The sequence below is a fragment of the Stegodyphus dumicola genome, chromosome X1 (genome assembly GCF_044657685.1).
Source record: "Stegodyphus dumicola isolate Sdum_Otavi_A_Nest chromosome X1, ASM4465768v1".
Taxonomy (NCBI): Eukaryota; Metazoa; Arthropoda; class Arachnida; order Araneae; family Eresidae; genus Stegodyphus; species Stegodyphus dumicola.
Window position 1 is genome coordinate 153,135,995 of NC_140780.1, and position 20,931 is coordinate 153,156,925.

Here is a 20,931-nt window from a genome sequence, read left to right on the forward strand (position 1 = left end):
GCTAGAATGCAGGAAATGCTTGAACTAGGGATTAACATCCCTAATAACTTTTTTCACTTAAAACTGATGCTTATTATAATAGTCCACTGAGTGCTGTTATAATTAGTGGTCACTACAATGAAAGTGAATTAAATATACTCTCAGCGGAAGGGAAACAGTTATTGCTCATAGTAATGGAATGGCAATTCATCAAATATATAACTAAGACATGGCAAAGAAAAATTTTAATTTGACAAAATATGATCTTCGTATGAAAATGAAAAGGGAGGGGGAAAAAGACTGCTGAATTTATCAAAAGAGGATGTTATATTTACTATAATATCCTACCTCTGTATAATACCAGGGTCGAATCTGTCAGGTAAGAGAAACTCCAAACTGTAATAAATATAAACAATTAGCGTAGTTCAAAAGAACAACTATATAAAGAAAGGAAAAGCATGTATGTGAGAAATCAGATAATTTGCCCCAAATTTAATCAAAATACTTTCATTTACAAACATACAATTAAACTCGGATTTATTGATGCAATTAAAAAATATCCTAAATTTATTGTTTCCTTTCATTGTCTGCCTTAAAACTTATAAAACATGTCTTAGCAAACAAATTCCTCAATTTTATTGCAACTTTTTTTTAAAAAAAATTAACTACCTCCAACATGTATGACATTTTTCGCATGCTTTGCTATTTTAAATTTTTCTGGAACCAATTTAATTTTATTGATTTAGTTAATTTAATTTAAGTTGTTAATTTCTGGAATTAACAACTTCTTTCATTTTAAGTGGGTGGGACATGAACTGCAAGCGTAAGGGTAACAACATATTTCTAGTCATGTGAACTGCTGCACAATCAGAAGCATGTAGAATCCAAGTTTACATATTTTGCAAATTGCTGCAAGACTCCATATTTTGCAAATTGTGACATTATATAAATTGTGACTCTTGAAGTGAAATCTACTGAACCATTTGTACAGATTTTTGAAAAATAGTGACCTGATGCATAATCATGCATTTTTGAGAGCAATGAAGTAAAGTGCCCACATGAAATATATCTGACAGAACTCAAGGCTTACAACAACTTAAAATCGATTTTTTTATGCAGTTACCAAAATTAGGCTATGTGATATCTACATTTTAATAAAACTATTAATCTGATAACTAATAGTATTCATTAGTTATGCTTTTTCACTATTAACCCTTTAACATGCATATTCAAAAATGCAAAAACAAATGCAAAAACATTTTAGTTAAAAATATCACCAGTAGAGGGTGCTGACATGTGAGAGATTCCGCAGAATTGTGCAAATTAATATTGCAATAAAAAATGTATCATACAATGTTCTGGAGGTCATGTTGAACAATTGCTATTGAATGAATAAATGAATGGAGCATACTGTTGTCCTGTTCATTGTGTTTCGGTTCATCAGCACCCTCTAATGGTGACATTTGAAATTAAAATTTTTTTGCTGCTAAAAAAATTCTGACTTCCTTGTATGCCATTTCTTGCAAACCACACTTCTTTATCGTAATTTCTTCCTTTTTTATGAATTTTTAAAGTTTTAATGAACTTTTGGCTCACCCAGTACTTGTCATGATTACTAAAGCAAGGAATATTAAAATTTTATTTGCAAAGTAAGGAATTAATATTTAAGTCATCTTCAATAAAAAAAGTCAATTTTATTCAAATAAAATGCACCGTAAGGGAATAAGCAAGAAAATAACCTTAGTTGCAAATATCACAAAGGCCTTAATACAAAGCTAAAAATCTCAGTCTAGAAAACCTGTTATTTTTACTGATCACAATGTAATCATTCATCTTAATATTATGTGAAGCCTATAGACAATCAAAATAGCAATAATAATTATTTACTATTTTATGAAATACTATTAATGCTTAACAAATATTTAAGCACAGTTTTAAAAACATAACTAGTTCTAAACATATTGATTGTTTTAATCTTTTTTTAGTAAATCTTGATGGACAAAGCACAGAGAAAAAAAGAGCAGACTTTGATCCAATTTTAGAAAATTTATCATCATGCTTCTTTCTCTCTCCTTAATTCCTTCGCACTTGAACATTAACTGCATATGGGAGAGGATTTCTCTTGAAAATTCAACTCATGTTTGCATTATTTCTGACATTTATAACAGGCGCAGCTAAACTTCATGCCAGTCAGAGCTTAAATTAAAATTTTAAAATGTTAAGTATTACAAAAAGGTTTTCTAAGACCTGCAATTAAACATTTATAATGTTCCAAAAGTACAGAAACAGTTTTTGACTAGAAAGGAACATTGCAAGTAAATTTTAAAAGATTTAAAGTTTTTTAAAATTAATATAGCTGCATATAAATGTAAAAAAAAAAAAAAAAAAAAAAAAAAAAAAAAAAAAAATCCTGTTGTTTTTGCTTTACAGTCAAGAAAGTGTAATTATCTGCAAAAAATGGGAAACCAAAGTTAAAAGTGGTGCCTGTTTGTAATTTGGTGGAATGGAACTGTTGTAAAATGCCAATGGGACAGTGAAGAGAAATGAATAGTTAATAAGTAATACATAATAAATACAAAAAAGAATAAGTACTACATAATTAAAAAAACATGATGTAAAAGAAAGCTTTATTTAATTCAGTTCAATTAGTAAAAAATAGACAGATAATGAACTAAGTAATAATGCATCATAAAAATTAAATAATGGAGTAAATGATGATTAAATATAGTTTTGAGGATAAAAGAAAAGTGAGCATTTTAAACAAAATGCAATCAAATAAAACTGTTACTTCAATTTGTCTTCTAATTCATATAAAGTCTTCTTGATTTAACAGGTCCAGACCCTAATTATATTCCTCTTCCTTGATGCATTTCAGCATGATATATCTTCTCATATGCTGATGTCTACCTGTGTATTTTGCTTCTTCCTAGCCTAGTAAGATATGCATAGCGTGTGTTAGTAGTAGTTTCATCAGTTTCTAATAAAAGTCATGCTAGTGGGGAAAAAAAAAAAAAAAATCTTTTAATATGATTATTCAACAAAGTCCTGGGCTTATTTTATTTGGTGCATAGAATCAATTAAGATTTCACTTAAAGACTGAAAGCTACCAGAGTGGCTTAATTTAAGTCCTGCCTATGCATTTAAATTTAGCAGATTTCATACTATGAAATTAATTGAAAGTAAATTATCAAGATATTTTCTAAATGATGACATATGTAAAAATATATTTATAAATGCTGACTTGCATAAAATAATATGAAGTAACTTCAGGCATTTAAATGCTATATTTTTTTTTTCGGGGAGGGGGAGCACCTGCCCAGCTGCATTCTCTGCAAGTGTGTCTGATGTCACTTTTTTCAAAATATTCGTTATGATCAGTTAGTTTCCTTTACCACCATTATACTTTAATTTGTTGATCTAAAAATAGAAATTCACTTTAATACCTAAATGTATAAAAAAAAGGGTACTTTAGTCTACCATTTAAGAAAATTATTTCTTAACTTTACAGAACAATACAGAAATCCACCTTTCCTCACAACAATACAACAAGGTACCAGAACCTAATTTATAAACATTGTAACACTTTCCCTGCTTTAAATGACATATTCATATTTTACTATATTTTGCACAGTTAATTTTTATGTAAAGAAAATAAGATAATGCTGAAATATAAGTTAAGTAAAAATGTAACAGGAATATCTTCATTAAATGAAAGTGTGGTAAAAAGTAAAGCAAGCATTAATGTAAAAAAATGATAATTCTACAATACCACAGGAGCTTCACTGTCAAGAAACATTAGCATAAAACTTGAAGTTTTTCGTTTTTTTAATGGAAATATACTTAATTTTGAATTTTTTGGTGCAGCTTCAGTTGCACATTGAGGAATTTTTAGCAAGTCCATCTTTCTTCCAGTATTTTCAATCCACTTGATATGAAATTTAATTTTTTTAAGATTATATGTTGAAATTAAGCAAAAAGGAAAAGGTTCGGGGATTACATAATTATTCTGAAAACCTGAAAATAGAACATTTTTAAAAAATTGATTATAGGCCAATTCTTAAAGATAAAGAAACCTTTACTGGATCTTCCTGATGAGTCTGGTTTCAGATTATTAAAGTGCTCAAAGTTGCAGTGAGAACTAGCTACAGCAGGTGCAGAAAATTCTGGTTAAGTACTATTTTCTTCAGTGTGCACTCTGGTAGTGGCAAATGCAGCTCCACTGGCTTCTTGCTATAGTGTCTTCATCTGAAAAATTGAATTCTTCTCCATTTTCTTAGTTTCAGCAGCAGATTCTGCACTTTTAATAGCTGAAAACTCTATAGCTAACTTTTCTATGCCTTTTTCAAAAACTGATATTTGCATTCAGCTTTAAATTTCTGCAATCGGTTCATAAATATTAATTTAACATGAAGCAAAAATGTGTTAATTAAATACCCATTAAATGCTAGGCCAACCATCAAATCATTCTGGCAATATTTATTTGCTCATATAAAATGGTCGAAATATTTAACGTAAAACCAAGTTAATAATCACAGCTGCATTATTTTATAAAATTCTATGAATTTCAGATATTTTACAACAATTTATTTAATAAATAACTCAATCAGAATTTTTACTTACATATTTTCAAAATGCAGGGTCATAATATTTTATTATTTTTCATTTTAATATTAAGGTAACTAAATAGATTTCAGGAGCAACAAATTTGTATAAAAATAATGCAGTTAAACGTTCATGCAAATATATTATTCCTTAACATGATTGTTTATTTTTGAATTTTTTATTTCAAGCAAGATTATTTTTAAACAACTATAATTAAATAATGTTAAGATTCAAAAACCTAAAGTCTGTACTTATAATTTATCAATAAAAGTAATAAAAAATTAAATGCATTAACACAAGTTTTTAAAAATTTAGTACTGATGCCATTCATAATAGTATTTTCTGCTTTTTTATAAGCTTTCTTAATTATACAGTTTAGGAAAATGAGTGAAAAAAATACATTTGAATTGTAGAAAATATCATACTTGTGATTCCAAAAATTCTGAGAACCTGATGTAATTCCCAAAATTTAGGATCTAGGGCTTGGTGAGATGCAGTGATTTTGTTCAGTTTAATTTGGTTTATTTTTTCATTTGGCCCATAACATTTGTCCTTGTCAGCCGAAAACCAAGAATTTTGCACCATTCGTACACCATCATCGAATTCAGTGATTAGAAGAAACTCATGATTTTACATAAGGGTAAAACAACTGTTTTACAAATTTTATTTAAATCTAAAATATACGAAGGCTTGAAATAAATAAAATAGAAAAATATTTCGTACAAACAATATCAGATTTACAGTAAAAGTTTAGAGAAGATTAATTTACAAATAAATATGCTTTAAAACAATTTATACCGATGTCCATTATAGACATTACTGTGCTTTTTTAATTCATTCAGATTTAACACACTTTTGGAGAAGCTAATTCTCTTTTTACTTTGCATGAATACTTACCAAATCAAAAAAAAAAAATTTTTTTTAATTTAAATGATCTTAAATTGCATTTTTGTATGATTTTATTTTATAATTTTGCTATTTATGAAACTTTAAATGATTATATAAACAACATTTTCAACAAAAATGCTATTTATAATAATTTTTTTTTAGGAATTTTTCTTTGGATGGAAATTTTCTTCACTAAACACTGGCAAAATAGAAATTCTCCTAACAAAATTAGAATTTTATTGATGTATGTACAATTATGTATTTACGTACAAAATTGATAAAAATTTGGGCTTCCTATTTAAAAAGAACCTTGATTTTTATCAATTAATCCTGGTACATTTAGAAAAACAAATTTAATTGATAATGAAAGGAAAACATACATTAAAATGGTTTAGTTATTCCGAGACTACCTTCAAGGAATAACTATCTAAAACATACTTCATGTGAAATAAAGTAGCAAGACTTACTTATAGTGAAAGCACAGAAATTACAGATTTTCACATGCCAAAAATGAAAAATATGTATGGGTATTTATGTATATGCTTGCAAAAAACATGTATCTGCCTTTAACAAAATACATAAATAGTTATTAAATTATTTATAAAGCATTTGAAATGAAGGATTTATTCATTCATAAACACCTGTGAAAGTTACTGTCAAGAAATCTAATTATTAAATGTATCTAAATTTATAATGATTATAAATATTATCTAAATATATAATAATCTTAACACTGAATTGTAAACATAAATTGAAATTCTGTTAATATATACGTTAAAATACATGGAAATGAGCACCAATATTTAACGTATTTCACTATTAAAATAAAAGGTGCTCTAACTTGAAATGGACCAAATAGAGCATTAATTACAAATTGACTTCGATTTTTCGATTTAAAAGATGCCTCAGAAACTAAGAAATCATGTCATATTTGAGAAAGTATTTTAGGAAAAAGCTCTATAAATAGAAAAGAAATAAATCATAATTTTAATATTAATAATACAATAAACTTTGATCTTAATTTTTTGTAATCCTTAACCAAATAAAATCAAAAAATAAATTACCATAAAATTTTTTTTCTAATGTAACTAACGAAAACTTGTGAAAATATTTCACTCAAATGAAACCGTTCTCTGCAAACTGTTCTGTGAAAAGTATAGATTTTAATTCCGTTCAGAATGACTTTCTCTGAACGGACTCTAAATTTTGTAGAAAAAGAAAATATATACCTTTATATGTATATTTATGATGTAATTACAAAATATTTACATCCGATCATATCAAAACACATTGGATCTTAATGGTAAGTCAATAAATGTTTTGGTCACCACGAAGGGATTGCTAGTGCTTCAAAGCTGTATATGGGGAAAAATCGGTTAGGTCCTTTTCTTCTTATTTCTTACCTCCATGGTTTGAGGTATTAAAATCTGATGCATGGATCTGAAGCTGGGCAGATGGGCCTTTTCTATATAATTCATAACGTTTCTTCTTTAAAACCAGAAGTGGTTTTAGACACGTAATTACTCATGTAATTATAATTACACTGGTATATTATCATATAACATAAAAAGCAATATTTAAATTTTAATGGCTAGGTTATCGTTGTTCATTAATAATAATTCTGTTACAAATGAGCATCATCAGCCATAACAAATTTTAAAAAGTGAAAAATTATTTTACATCAATAATTTTTACAAAACTGTTGTAAACATAGTATAAAACAATTTGGAACGAATACTGCTAAAAGTTGCTGTATGAAAGTAACTACATTTTAAATTAACTACATTTACTCTTTAAACTAAAAACTTATGCTTTTGATGAATTTCTTAAAAAGATTCAGTAAAGATGTTGTTCACATGCTGAAAAAGACCACAAAAGTATTTCTCTGTGTTCCATATATCCCCTCTCTTCAGACAAAGGTGTTTTTAAAGCCACTGCTTTTAACTGAAATATCAATTGTCAGAAACAAGCAATAAATGACAAAGAAGTATTATGCATTAACATTTATTTATGCATTAACATTCTTAATGGATTATTTTAAAGGTCCAAGGGTTAGGGACATAGAATTCTATTTAAGAAGGATGGCTTTCCCATTCATTACACATGAACATTTCTGTGTAATGAATGGGAAATGTACCTAACTTCGGGTTGGATGATGTACCTAATTTTGGATTGGATGTATATTGCAAGAAACGGTGTCAAGGTATAAAAAGAGTCATTTTGAAATTATGCTCAAGAAAATACCACTTATTTATGACATTTTATGGAAATTTAAAATTTCAAGGAAACACGAGCAATGCTCAGAGGCTTAAACATTTCAGCTTGTTTTCCATAATGCCATCAAAACAGCAGCTTTAGACTAATGAAGCATAAACCACATTTGGGTACTGTTCTATTATCGGGACTGGATTCAGAAATGTATCAATGTATGCATTGTATGTGCATATATATGTATGTATATGCACACACATATATACATTCATATACATGCATACATGCATACATGAACATATATATACATGCATACATGAACACATACATCCATGCATACATACATTTCTTTATCTGCTCCTGTTAACAGAACAATATCCACACTTTTTTCATAACTGAATAAAATTTTACATGTGTTTTATAGAGTGCAAATACATAACATTACAATGGAAAAGTCATAAAAAATTCAGTTACATGAGCCGACAAATAAAGACGTTGCTCTCAAAAGTAACTCTTAAACTGTCAAAATGATGGCAACTGTCTTTTTACTATTAAAAGCAAAGAAAATAATGTGAGCAGTCAATGTATAAATAGTGTTTCAAATATCACTCCCTGTGCACTTGACATATCTGTGACACTTTTAATACGAGCAGTGAGAATAATTTATTAGTTGCCTTGAGCTTACTTTCTTTAATGCTATCTTGTTATGAAAAAATGTTTAAACAAAACTTTTAAAATTTATGCACCTAACATTTGTTACAAAATTATAAGATTTAAAAACAAAAAGCAAGAAAGATGTAATTGAAATCACAGTGAATGTAAAATTTTTAAACAAATTTTTAGTACAGCTGAAAGTTGCTCTTATTAAGGCTCGAATTCAGTCAGAATCCAACTCCAGTATTTCTGGGGTTTTAAGCAAAATTCTAAATCTAGCCAAAGCCCAAAAAAGCCTAAATTTTGTTGCGCAACTGAACCACAATACTAACAAAAATTATGTTATTAATAAAATACTTAAATCAGCAGCTTGCAAAATTGACATTGGTACCTATTGAATGCATACTTAAATTTTCCTCCCATATCAAAATGTGATCTCTTCATGATGAGGAATGTTTATAGGCTTTACCAGTACTTTTTGAACCGATCTGAATTCAGAAAGTGCTGACTTCTCGTGCACAGTTAAAAAAATCTTTAAATGAATTACAACTCAAATAAGCAAGCAATTTATCTCATGGCACAGACTAATAATAGTTACTTTTCTTTAAACCTTAGTATTGCATATTCTTGCTATTAATTTACTCATCTCTTATTTTATTATTTCATTAAATTTTTATGATACATCAATTTATTATTTACATATTCATGATTAATTTATTATTTACCTCTTTATACTTAATTAAATAGTTATTTTTAATTTATTTCTTTATTTTTGTTCAGTGCTTCTGATGGTTTTCTGTCAAGCTCAGGTACATCTTATTCTAGAAATTAAATCCAAACCCATTACACACACGTTTAATCATTTGTAGAGATTGAAAAATTGACCTAAGATTCAGAAACTGCTTTGGAAACGCTCATTAAAATCATACTTATAGATATATAAATTTGTCAGATTTCTAATCACATTTCAATAGTTCAGAAAAAAATGGAATAGGTAAACAATTTTTGTCCTTTACAACATACAATTATCATCAAGCTGGTTGATAAAGGAATGGTTTTTGTTTACATCAGGTACAGGAAAACAGTAAAACACCATGCAGGCCTGTCCTAATTAGAAAACACCATTTAACCAGAAACAAACCTAGGAAGTATTCAGAGGTTTTATCCAGTCTGACATCAGTAGAAAAATCCAGCAGACTAGATATGCAATCAGTGCCTGTCTTAACCTTTTGAGGCCAGGACATTGGTAGCAATAAAAGCTACCAAAGGACAGGGAATCTTGAACCCAATGCTTTCCTCCCTTTAAGAAATCACCTCCTATTTGCAACAAAGGTTCTTGTGTGTAGTTTAATGGATTCTCAGAGGGGTGCATCTATGTCGCAAAAGGAAGATCTTTGAAAGAGATAAGTGGTTAAAACCCCAGGGACGTCAAATTTGACATTTCACCCCACTTTTCAGCCTGGAAAATGGGGGAAAAAGACATGGCCACTTAAATGGACAACCCCGTCTTTTCAAAGAGAGGACTCTATGGCCACTATAATGGCCATTCCGTCTTCAAAAGGCTAATTAGAAAATTTGTTTCACACTTTATAAATTGATAGAATAGGAATATTTAACAAGACAGACACCAGATATATTTCAGATAACATACTTCCAAAACACTTCAAAAGTCTGGTTCGGGGAATGAGCAATACAACGCAACACAAATTTTCATATCAAGTTACAATAAAAAATTGAATGTTGCGTTCATAATTATATATAAAGTGGTAATGGTCAAATGCCTTTTCTTCTGGTCACTCATAAAAATTAACAATTAAAATATATAACAATTTTCTGTGTTTTTAATATGACTAGAAAAACTAAAGATACTTATAAATTTTTAGAAAATGGATATCAGTCCAATTTGGGAAAAAAAAAAAAAAATGTTTTCCAAAGTAGAAATAATTATCATAATTCTTCAGGAAAGGCCTTTCAGACTTTTTTCATAAAATACCAAATTATAAAAAGCTTTACATATTTGTACATTATTAAAAATTAGAAAAAATGCCAAACATTCTAATTTTCATATTTATAATCTAACTATAACATCATAAATATTAAAATTATGGTTTCATTCTTATTTATAACTTCTAAATTATCTTACACTGACTAAAGATTCCACAATTCTTTAAAAACTAATCTCTTGACATAAAGATTGGGCAAATCTTCTTTAATTGATTGGTGTGTTATTTTACTAATGGTTCAGAGTGCTTGAGCAGTTATTAGAAAAGGCGTTCACTTATACAACTAGCTCTTCAAGGGTAGAGTAGACTTTAAGGTACCCCTAGTATTATGGCGAAATTGTTGTTTGATTTATCGCCGAGTTGTTGTTTTATTTATGGTAGCCTGAGTAGTTGAATGTTATGAAACCCTACTGTGATGTAATCGGGTGCATGATTCTGGGAAATTTTGAATCATGGGATGTTTTGTAAGCGTTTTTGTGGTGTGTGTTGGTTTGGTTCTTTAGACGGTAGAATGGCCGAATGTAGTAAGATTAATTTAAAGTTTCTATATGATTTGGAGTGAAAGGGGAAAAAAGCTTTAATTGACTGGTGTGTAAATGAAGGTTTACTTAGTAGCCATTATAAGTGTCCTGTGTGTAGGAAGGATATGCGTTTAAGTCGAACGTAAAAACCGTTTAGGTGGATTTGAATGGGTTTGTAGGAAGAAAGGTTCAGATGGTCACTATGCAAAGCGTTCGATCAGAAAGAGTACCTGGTTTGAAAAAAGTCATTCGAGTATGATTGATATTTTGATTTTTACGTGGCTCTGGGTGTACGAAGCGAACTCGAAAATCATGGTAAGTGAATATTTGCTTTTGGTAGTGCTTAAATGTATAATATGTTTTTCCTTTTTTATGTTATTTTATTGTTTGGTTTAAAATGTATTTTATAGAGATTATGCATTTTTTGTTTGCCTATATTGTAGAATTTGGTGCTCCTTTGACTTTTTAAGTGAAAATATATCGATGTGTACATGTTCTAAGTAAAGGGAGTTCACAATGCAAGTTTGTGCAATTCTGGGATTTTTTTAAAAAGTGACAATAGGTCGACGTGTACATGGATAAAGTTAAAAGAGTGCGCAATGCCATTTTTGTGCAATTCGGGAATTTTTTTTTTAAGTGAAAGTAGGTCGACGTGTACATGGATAAAGTCAAAGGAGTGCGGAATGTCATTTTTGTGCAATTCGGGGATTTTTTTTTTTTAAGTGAAATTAACTCAATGTGACATGGATACCAAGTTTGTGTAATTGTTTTGTCTTGTTATTTTTGCTTTGTGTAGCGGCAATTTTTGGCACAAAAATCGCCGCTTCGCAAGCCAAAATAACGAGTCCAAGAATTGCACAAAATCGGTATCCATGTACCGCCAAAAATCGCCAAGTTTCGCTAAGGGATACCCTAAACTATACTTTTACCGCTCTCCAAGAACTGCATTAAAACATTTATCTCTCCTGGTAAAAAAAAAAAAAAAAAAACCATTCACAGAATTTGAAGCTTTTACCTTTTTTTTTTTGTATGTGAGGATAAAAAGAAAAATGAATTCAGATGTAAAATGTACTGTGTGATTCTGAAACAATACTTTCATATTTACCTCATTCTTAAAATAATTCAAAATTTTGGCTAATCTTTGGAATATGGTAACAAGTAGTTTTGCAACATTTTGGTAAGGCGATAACGGTTACTAGCTAGGACTTTAGCAGTGTACATGGATAAAGTCAAGAGTGTGTGCAATGCCATTTTTGTGCAATTCTGGGATGTTTTTTTAAGTGAAAATAGGTCGACGTGTACATGGATACTGTGTATGTGCAATTCTTAAAAACGCGGCAAGCAGTGGACAATTCTGCACTTTCACCCAATTTCGCAACTAATCTTCGTCATGATTACGCACTTTTGTTCCATAAAAGTTCTAGTATAAGCGTAATTCGGCTAGCAGATTGTTTGAAAAAATGTTGAGTTAAAAAAAAAAAAGCCTTTACTTCGTGAAAGCAAAATGGCATCAAAAAAAAAAAAATCTAGCAGATTGCTGTAGCAGGGTTGGTCGCCAAATTTTCGGCAAAAAATCGCCAAGTTACCATAATCCAAAGATTAACCAAAATTTTTTATAGTAACTGAAAATTGCAGTTATTTTTAATTAAATATTAATAACCTTCCTTGCCTTAAATGAGGGAAATTTTTTTAATTCGTGGCGAAATTTATCTAATATAAATAATGAATATTAAATTTCTAATACTATAACATTTTAATTTAACATAAATGAGCAATACTCACTCAACAGAGAAACTCGAAGGGAGAAAAATTACTTTTTGTGTTTTGCATCCCCTAAGTCTTTTTGCCCATTGTTCGAAAAATTAATCATAGGTGCCATATAAAATACTGGACAGAATACGGGCAGTTTCTTTGGACAGAAAAAAAAAAAAAAGTGAGTTAAATGATACAGAACGAAAAGGCCTATACAATTAAAGAAAATTTATGGATCTGAGATTGACACAGAAGACGAAGAAGTGCGATGAAACCTAATATTATCGTTCCCTTATCACTTTGAGGGGCGGTATATAAAATAATTTAAACTGTGGTAAAGTTTTGCATGAACTATAACTTATGGACCCTAAGGACACAAAATTGAGACTTAAAAAAATTCTAGAGCGAAATCCTGAATTTTGAGAGCCGGTATATATTTTATACCGGCGCCCCTCTAGGACATTTTTTTCCAGGTAGTTGCCAACTGTTAATCTTTGTTTTTAAATTAATTTTGGGTACTTTTGATGTGCGTCTGTAGTAATGAGTGCTTGAATATAGTAAGTCTAAAGACAAAGTTTTCTTAAATTTCGGCAGAAATTTAAAATTTTAAAAATAAAATTTATGTTTTTATGCACTTTGATGATGCAACCCAGCTTAACATACTTATGAGTAAAAAGCTCTTCAACTTGATTTAAATTCAATATTATTTTATAAAAAAAATTTAGCAAATATAACACTGCATGTGTAAATCGTATCATGCTGTAACTGAACAAGTATAATATTACAAGCAGATGTAACTCAGCCGAAAATTTAAAAAAATTGAAAAATGAAGCACTACGACCGACTCAGCTGAGAAAGAATGTTGCATTTTTGAAGTTGTATTTTATGCTTTAGATAATATGTGAAAAAAACCATGCTTCATACTATGATACGAAGAATTGCCCCCCCCCTCCACGCAAACACACTTTAGATCACGGAGGACCGTAAGGGTCCCTTTTTTATTTTTTGTAAATATAGGTAGTAATATATCTTTTTGTTCAGGAAGAAACACCGTTAAACAATTTTATTATTTGATACACCTCAAAGCTCTTATTCTGATTTTCAACCCCTTTGGCTTCATAAGGGATCCTTTTCAACTTTTTGATAAATTTTAGTTTGCATCTAAAACGGGGCTTAGAAATATTTTTCCTCCTTTCACCAACTGTGAAAATTTATTTCCGAAACAACCTATTTGTATCAACCAGAGCGCAAATTTCTCTTGTGTTCTCTAGTCTTTCATCTGAAATTAACAAAGAATTAAAAAGAATTTCCCTAAAGAATAAAAGCATGCTTTCAAATCAGCAGTTTTTGTGATTACACTATGAGATGGACCTTAAGTACATTTCCATTTTAAGTGAGCTTTCCCTTTGTGTGATCTTATCACACTTCACAAAGGGAAGAAGACCTGGCTCCCGAAAGACAAATTGGTTGTCAATCACCTCTTTTCATTTTCTTACATTCTAGGATTTTGGAAAACAGGAAGCAACAGGTGTGTTTTGGGGGCTAGCATGCCACGTTTAACCCCCACAATTGTGTGAAGTTTTGACCCCAGACGGCAATTTTGAAATCGATGAGTCTTTCCCTTGGGAAAGAGAAAAGTGCTGAAATAAAAATTTTAGCTACACACAGACGAATGAAACTTGAGCTGAGTACACAAAGAATAAATGAAACTAATATACTTGTATTCAGTCCTAGCGCAGAGTCAGAAAACTCCCCATTCCTCCATGAACATAATATTTAATCCTAAACGACTTATAAGTTAATCATGAAATATTATTACATCATAAACTGTTATAATAATAAAGAAATTCTGTCACGTCACAGAGTAGAAAAGGAGAAGACTGGTGCTGCCATCTATTGGCGTGGTACCCTCAGTGTGGGCGCCGGTATATATTATATACCGGTTTTAAAATCGTATAAATAATCTGCTGTTAATTATCACTTCTGACTGAAATGAAGTAAATATATGAGATTCAGCATGTGTACGTCATATATTTGCAGATTTTGAATTTTTTCTTTCCCTCCAATAGAATTTATCAATCTTCCAACATGATACCTTGGAACGACGTATATTAATTTCATAACTGTAAAATATTGAGCATTCATAGGGTGATGTTGCCATTTAGAATCGAAAGAAAATACTAGACACTTACGATTATAGCTTTTGGTGTAGAAAAATTAGCATTTTTTCGGAGGTTAAAAAATTGACAAACAACCGGTATATATTATATACCTTCAAAGGGTTATGGACAAAAAATTATGTGTCATAACTGAAGAACTCCATGTAATTTAGCACCTAAATATGGTAGTATTCCTGTACTTTTGTAAATATGAAGTGAGCTGAGTAAGATATTGAAAATGATAGCCTAAAATAGACAACAGAGCATTTAGGAGTGGAATTCTTGGTTCCAGTAACTGAGCTCTCCCAAAAATTTGTTTCTTAACAAAATAAAAATAAAGCTCATTTGATGAGAAGTGTAGTGCTTTGAAAACTCCTTAAGAATATTGAAGCTGTACGGTTAGTGCGGTGAAACAATACGTGGCAAAATCCTGGTGTCGAGCCCACTTTTCATCCTGTCCTATTCCGTACCTCTAATGATGTACTCTCTTCAAGGAAGCATAGTCATACTGACGTGAGCAATTATCATAACGCAATACGTTTCCTTTTCGTCCAGTATACTGTCAGTATTCCTTCCTTAGAGATGCGCAGTTCTTTACTTTCACATCTAAACAAAATCCATGTTTCTTCAAAAAATCGAATCCGGGTATGAATAGATCTGTTTTTATTGACCATATAGTCTGTGTGCTCATATATACAGCATGCTTACTTGATGTGCACATGTTTCCATTTACACTTCGTAGAACTAATGCAATAGTCTTATCCAGAATATTTTCTGCCCATTTGCAGGGCTACATCAGCTTTTTTTAGTTATAATAGCGTCAGTGTCTATAGCCAAGCGTCAAGAAGATCCATTTATTTCTCTTTCCACATACAGTCCTACCACCGTGAAATGGTCCAATCGGAAGAACGCCGGCAGCTGAGTCTTCTGTTTTCACTAATTCCTGCTTTTTCGTGTGACTTTTATTACAGAACATTGCCTCCATAAATATCTTTCAATAAGGCAACCGCTGCCGTTTAATCTATCACTACTACGCCTTTGTGTCTTAAGCACATCCATTATATCCAGTCTTTTCGTCAAATCTGTCACCGTTCCCAGTATTGTGCCTTGCGTTGACATTCTTTAAAAACTACAATCTTTTCTGCACATTCTCCACTTTCATAGTATGTATTAGAGCATCTTTATTATCAACCATCCAGAGTGCCTGTTGTATATTGGGACCTCTAACAGTGTCCACAAAATATTAGATGCTCAATGTGTTTTTAATTTTATGGCTCCAATCCAGAAATATCAACTAAATTAATTCTTCTATGACATTTGCTAGTTCTTGAAAGATCTCTCCTGCTTTTCATTGTCGGGTAATGAGCTGCAGTCGGTAATAACATTTGAAAATGTTTCCTGCAAACCACCATTCTAAAGCATTGACTGAGGCCTTAGCACCTGATAGATCTTTGGCAGTAAATGTAGAATGACTGCCGCTTCTGCTGGTAACGAAGCCGCTGATTGTAAGGTTTCGGAGATGAAGTCGCATTGATTTCCCATTGACAAATCATTTTACATTGCGTTTCGTGCAAAATCCACGATGATTTCCTACTATACGGCGAGAGCTTGATTACGGGACCAGATGATTCATAGCAAAATGAACCGTAATATTAGTGACTGAAGTCTGAACTGGAATGTTGTTCACAAGTACAGCTCGTTCCAGAAATTTCTTTTCTGATCTCTGTTTTTCTCATGTCTGTTATTAAATGCATTTATTTCTTGACTAATATTCTGAAACTCTTTTTCAAATTTCTTTTCTGTGACTTTTGTTTCACTTTTTCTTCTCATTCGTAGCAGTCGCAATTTCCCCTATAAAAGTATCCATGCTTTCTTTCATTTCATTAGCAATTGCTGCTATGGTATTCTTCAGTTCCGTTCGAAGTTCGAGGGTATTTGCTTCAATGGTGTTCTTCATCTAGGCGAGAGCCAACGCAGTGATTTCCTTGATTTCATTGGCATTTGTTGCTGTTTCCTCCCTACTGTCATCTACTGAAGTACTCAGCTCCTCAGAAGCTTCCTTCCTTATGGCAGAAATCATTTCCATAACAGCTTTCAACTGCTATTCCTCCCTCCTCATTATCGGCATTCACAGAGATCCCATTCTGGCAGCAGATGTTGCGAGCTATACCGTCGCGTATACGAGCTATATGTCGTGTATTTTCCTATTCGTGAAAATCTTAAGTATTTACGTAATTTTTCTCTTCAAGGCATTCAGAAAGCAAACTTCCCCAAGTTTCGAAATTGATTTGTAAACCTAACAACTGTTTTCGCTTTACAAATTGATTTACTCGTGGATTTTTAGTGCACTGGCTTTGAGCAACAATAGTGAAGAGCTTAGAGAAAACGGTGTCCACTCAAAATATAGCGGCAAAAACATGGAGGACGAAAACGTTGCGGAGAAAACAACCCAAGGTGAAAATGTCGTGGTACAAAACATCGTGGGAGAAAAGAAAGCAAAGGGAAAACATCGCAGTTTTAAAACACATCGTGGTGCAAAATATCGTCATCGAAAATAAAGCGGTTCAAAAACTTCGCAGTTTAAAAACATCATCATCGAAAATATCGCGGTAAAAAAATAAAGTACCTACAAGTCATCTCATAACGATAACATCGCACACATGCGCTTTTCAGGTTTTAAAAGATGTAAATGCATTTTCGCATAATAATTTGGGAGAGCAAGTAGGAAAGAGGGACATTTTTACTTTTATAATTCAACGCATAATTTTTCATGAAAAACACAGCCTAAAAATGATTAAAAAAAGGAAAAAAAAATAACTGCATGTGGTTACCTCTATAAAAATTGCTTAGTTAACTATCAAATTACTTTCTTTCACGTTTGTTAATCTGCTGCTGGTTTGGTGAAAATTATATGTTGTTTTGTTTCCGTTTATCCTTAAAGTGTCGTTAACATTTCTTGCGGTTCCAAATCTTTGTGCGAATATGCATTAACAACTTTTAAAACCTGAAAAACGCATGTGTGCGATGATATTGTCATGTGATGATTTGCAGGTGCTTTGCTTTATTTTCGACGACGTTATTTTGTACTACAATGTTTTATAACTGCGATGTTGTCCCTTTGCTTTCTTTTCTCTCACGATGTTTTGTAACACGGCGTTTTCGCCTTGCGTGGTTTTCTCAGCGACGTTTTCATCCGCGATGTTTTCGACTGTAACCGAGAAAACGGAGATATCTAATGTTCATGGTGGTTCTGAACATGCACTGAACGGACAGATCGATTGAACGATGGCGGGGCCAATAACGGCAGACGGAGTTAATGACAATGATTTGCGACGTGTAGCAGATGATTTCGATAGCAGTTAAATGATTTGAGGCCAAGGAAGCAACAAGGAACAGCAATAAACAGTGGGCGAGATTCAAGATACAGGGAAGTAGAAATATCTATATATACTATTAATATTTATTAAGATATAAGTTATCTTAATAAATATTAGTTAATAAGATAACATATCTTAATAAATATTAGTAATATGAATATTACTATGCATTCCAACTGGAATGCTGAATTTTATAGCTAAATGATCTAAAAGAAATGCTAAACCTAGTACTAAAACTGCTAAAATGCCAACAATGGGCAGCCGCTATTTTAAGCAAAACAGAAACCAGAAAACGCCCAGAAGTCAATTGGGGGGAATTTAGAAGTTGCATCACTGGGCTACTGAGAAAGCTGCTATATTCCTGGAAGTAGCCATCTTCTAATGGCCGTTTGTTTCACCATTTTCTTATTTATAGTTATCTACGTATTATTGTCTATATGGCAAAAATGCGATTTTTTCCCCCTGTATGAAACATTAAGCCGTTTCGGTAAAACCTCAGCTGCCAATTTTCATAATATATTAGCATCAACTTTTATGATATCATATTATAAAGACTGGACAATTTTCATGACATACATCCCGCTAAATAAATAATGTTGTGGTAGTTACTAGCAGTTTATCCATATATATAGTTTTAATTTGATATGGTCTTACTTTAACAGCGTCCTTCAAAAATTAAATTATTTGCATAATTTTCCCCTTTTCGATTTTCGTTCCATAAAATTAGTAAAAAAAGGAAGGAAATACGCTAGAAAATACAGTAATCCCTCCAGATGAGCAGGAAGAAACTGACAGTTCGTTGCAATAAATAATAATACACAGCAAAATAAATAGCTGTAAATAGTTCAAAGAAAAAGAAGCTATAAAAAATGTGGAATGCTTCGCGATTTTGCATGTAATCTTTGCACAGGGGATATGCGAATCTTCTCTATATCGCTCCTGGTTTATTATGTGTACTTGCTTTTCTAGCACATATACTAATATTTGCTAGGTTTAATTTGTTGATTTGCTAGGTTTAATCTGCTGCAGGAGAGCTACCGCTGAGGAAAATTTAAGGAAATATATATTAATTCGTATTTTACGTATAATTTTAGAAGAAACACAAGTGAAAGCGTGATAGAACACGTTTTCGTACACTTGGTGTTGCAACTGAATTTGTTGTGAACTTGAATCTTCTTTTTTCTCCGTTTTAGGAATAACTGCATCAGCTAAATGAAAATGAACTGAAAGAAGCATAGAAAAGACAAATTAAAAAGAGGATTTTGCCTTAGAATTTGCTTGTTCATGGTATAGCTGATGAAAAATTTGATGTCTAATCAGCATTTGTACATTCACAGTCAGCAATTTTAGTCCTTGATTGCATGCTTCTACAGCAAAATTCCCCAAAGAAATCTTTTAGTAGTTATGAAAGCAAATATTTTTCATCAGATATAAACCACCCAGTTTTTCATATGCTGCATATTTTCACTATTTTTGAATGTCATTTACTGTTTCCTTTAATTTTCTGTCTTAGTGTTATCAATTTCCTCTTATTCCATTTTTAATTAGTTTTATTTTCTTATATATTTATCATTCAATTTATTTATTTTATTTATTTAATATTATTTCATTTCTTTATTCATAATTACTGCCGTCCTACCATGGGGCTCCGTAATATTTAATTTTGGAAATTAAGCCCTGATCAAACATGAATGAGTTTTAAGACTCTAAAAAATCTAATTGACATTTTCCCTGTCACATGCTAATTTTAGAATTCGCCAGCTAAATGATCTGAACGAAATGCTAAATGTAGCACTAAAACAGCTAAAATGGCAAAAATGGCCAACGGGTATTCTGAACGAAACTGAAAGCAGAAAACCCCCATAAGTTAATTTGGCGGAATCCAGAAGTTGCATCATTGGGCTGCTAGGAAAGCTGCTATATTCCTGGAAGTAACCATCTTCTACTGGCTATTGTTTTCACCATTTTCTTACAGTTTTCTGCCTATTATTGCCTAAGTAGCAAAAACGTACTTTTACCCGATGTAAAGTAAAAAAACCAGCTGCCAATCTTTATATTAAGTTAGCATCAACTTTTATGATATTAAATTATAAAGAGTGGGTCAGTTTTCATGACATATATTTTCGAAACGCTCTGTAACACAGTGATAACAATACGAATGTCGTACTCTGATGTCTATAACTTAAGGAACGAGAGACAATTAGAGATCTGCATTCGAAACTGAAAAAGAGTTACCTGTTCATGAAAAGTATCACACAAAAGGTAGCTCGGAAGAGTATTAGTGATGAAGAATACAAAACAATTGCAATTATTAAGTGCAACATGGGAAAATGAGTTTATATAAAAATTGTTTACTCCAGTCGCCCTTAAACAGATGAAGCAATGACAGGAATGATATCCAAAGAAAGTTTTTCATTTACAAGAAGGTTCAGCTAGATAGAACAGGGCTTATTAAACTTTTTTCAGTTGCGACCCCTTTTTAAAACTAAGTTTTTTCCGCGACCACAGGACCCCATAATAGTTACGAAAATTTTGTGGGACCCCATAAGCCCAGCGCGAATCCTACACACGCATATGTGAAACTGTCAATTTTTTCACTTGTACTGTAATATACTATTGCAGTTTTAGGTCGTTAAGTTAAATTTCTAATTTTAAGACATAGAACAATGTGAAAATTTTAAATAAATGACAGACGAAATGACAGCGTAATGTTCAAAGCAAGTAAAATGAACATTTACATTATAAAAAGAATGCTTCGAAAACGTTTTCGTTTTTTCTTTGTCTG

General features: G+C 31.2%; 1 long non-coding RNA gene and 1 other non-coding gene across 2 annotated transcripts; both read right to left on the minus strand.

Moving 5' to 3' along the window:
• Positions 1-2,587: 2,587 nt before the first annotated feature.
• Positions 2,588-12,685, minus strand: LOC146993340 (uncharacterized). The gene is made up of 2 exons (XR_015038760.1): positions 12,641-12,685; positions 2,588-2,971 (listed from the first exon to the last, which is right to left on the minus strand). It is a non-coding gene; the product is annotated as an uncharacterized LOC146993340 (long non-coding RNA).
• A 6,326-nt stretch (positions 12,686-19,011) lies between these two features.
• LOC118190549 (U6 spliceosomal RNA) lies at positions 19,012-19,118 on the minus strand. Its single transcript, XR_004758444.1, has one exon. It is a non-coding gene; the product is annotated as a U6 spliceosomal RNA (small nuclear RNA).
• Positions 19,119-20,931: the final 1,813 nt, after the last annotated feature.